The sequence below is a fragment of the Oxyura jamaicensis genome, chromosome 6, assembly GCF_011077185.1.
Source record: "Oxyura jamaicensis isolate SHBP4307 breed ruddy duck chromosome 6, BPBGC_Ojam_1.0, whole genome shotgun sequence".
NCBI lineage: Eukaryota > Metazoa > Chordata > Aves > Anseriformes > Anatidae > Oxyura > Oxyura jamaicensis.
The window spans coordinates 25,977,541-25,980,055 of NC_048898.1; positions in this window are offsets into that span (position 1 = coordinate 25,977,541).

Below are 2,515 nucleotides of genomic sequence, written 5' to 3' on the forward strand. Positions count from 1 at the left end.
TTTTTCTTTAATGCCAAGAAAATAGGTGCACATGATGGCTACAACAATGCTGTGGGAAAAGGTCCTCTGAAGAGGTGAGGCAGATGGTGGCACGACAGGAGCAGACAGTGACCTTGTGTCCCATTCCTGAGACTTCACAGAACCCAGGAACGATTGCACGGAGATAGTGGCATTTGATGTGAGTTTTCACAGATGTACCTGGAATACCTAGGGTCATATCTTTCTCTGGTGGATAAAATAAACCTCTGACAGCTGGAGAGAAACTGCACAGATTCAGTTTCCCAGGTAAATCATTATCAACACTCACGGTACTGATGTGCTGTCTGTGGAGTACTTCCTGCATGATAACAACATGTAGGCCTTATATCACCCTCTGCACAGCGCTGACAGCACTGTGGGCAAGATCTGTGGGCAGTTATCCTCGCTGAAAATCAGAGCCAGGCTGTGAAGTGGGATGGAGATAGGAAAGCCCATTTCACAGGGGACAGGAATGAAATCTGATAACTTGGCTGTCGAAGGGGATGGAGCTCCTGCTCCAGCACGATGTGATATGGAGGTGGGGTGCGCCGTATCTGGGCACTCCCAGTACGCCACCAGCCACAGCCATCTGTCGGGTATTTTCCTCTTTGATTTCGCTGCTCTTCCAAGTGTCCTCAGACAACTTTTTAAAGTTACTGAACTGGCAAATTCTTTTTCCTTGGGTATTTCTGCCCGTCTCTGTAACCATAGATGTGAGAAGACTGTAACTGCCACAGGATGGGCCCATATGCTATCGAGCAGATACCACTCCAAGGCAGCTGGGATGGGTGGCTTATATGCTATGACAGTTTCTATCTTTTGCCAGGAAATGTCAATTGGTGCTTGATTACTTAAACTAAACTTTCAGGACAAAATTCATCAAAGGAAATAAAACACTATTTGGTGAGTAATTTGAACATCAGCTATAATAAAATGTACTACTTTTAAAATGAATGATCATCTCCTTTCAGTCCCAATTTCCTGAGTTTTCATAAATGTAGATTAAAATAAAAAAAAAAAAAGCTTTTGCTTTTAATACATTGGAAAGTCCAGAGAAAGACTTTGATATGAAAATCTAAAATAACTTTACTGATATTACTCCAGATTTATAACTGAGTTCACAATCCAAACTAAATTTCTATTTTCTTGTCAGACATATTTGCATATGCCATTCCAAGAGACTTTGAAAAAAAGGTGTAAGTTTTTTCAGCTTTTTTCCTTATTCCAGACAGAGTTTTGGTATTTATACTGAATTGTTGACAGTTTGGATAGGGTAGGTATGAATTAAATTGTTATTAGATTTCAAAATCCAGCCAATGTTTGTGTAAACAACATCATTTAAACATAATATGTTCAAATCCCGTTGCTATTGATAAGATGAACAGTTAGTAGATGGGCCAAAACTGAGGTAAAGTGTGATAACTTCACTGAAGTCAATTGAGCTTAGGCTAATTTACTTTAGAAAAGATCTGGCACATTTTTCCCTTTAATGTGATACTGTCCTGCTTTCTTTTCTGTGAAACTTCTTATGCTGGCCTCCAAATTTCTTTGTAAAAAAAAATATATATATATTTTTTCTGCATCCTACAGATCCTCGCCTCTCCCTTCTCCCTTCTCCCTTCTCCTTCGTGTTTTCCTTTACATTTTTCTTTCTTTCTTAAGGAGTTAAATACAAGCTATAGAAAACCTAACATTGGGCAAATACTGTTTAGCAAAAAAAATGCAGTGACATGGGTGGTGTTTGTGGTTCAGGAGTTGAGAAATGCATTCCTACTTTGCATAAAAGATTAAGAGCTTGATCCTGTTTTCATGGAGTTAGTGGGAGTTCTGCCACCTTTCAGTAAGGGAAGGATCAGATCCTTAAGATATCTGATGAAATGGCTTGGCCAAGGATTATAATTTCGAATACACAAGAACAGACAAAAACTGCAGCCAAAATAAACTCAATATATAATACCAGTTTCTGGTGGCTGAGCAGTATGTAAGATCCTGCTTTGAAACTGGGGCTGTTGTGTGTAAATTATTGAGCAGGTTTGGTAGAGAGGGCATAGAATATTTTTCCCTAGGAATATCTGATGAAAGATTCATATTTTGCTATGCAGAGTAGGTTGAGTAGGCAAAGATACTGATAGCATAGGAAGGGGACATACAAGGCCAAGGGACTTAACAAGGATCTTAAGTCATGTCCTAGGAACCAGGGCTCCACTGGCACAGGAAAGCCTTGATTCTTCCCATTTCATGAGTTTTCTTAGCTGGCTCCTTCATTGTTGGTCTCTTAAATTCTTCTTGTGTGATGGGTGAAATAAACCTTTATGATAACAGTCATGCACATTTGAAGATACATAAATTTATAAAGCACAAAGAAATCATACATTGAAATGGAAAAGAGTGGAAAAGGTGTTTGCTGAGTTGTGATTGTAAGATCTACCAAGGGATATATGCTGCTGAAGTGCAAGGTTTGTGTTTCGTAGTGAGAGGTCTGAAAGAAAATGGAGAG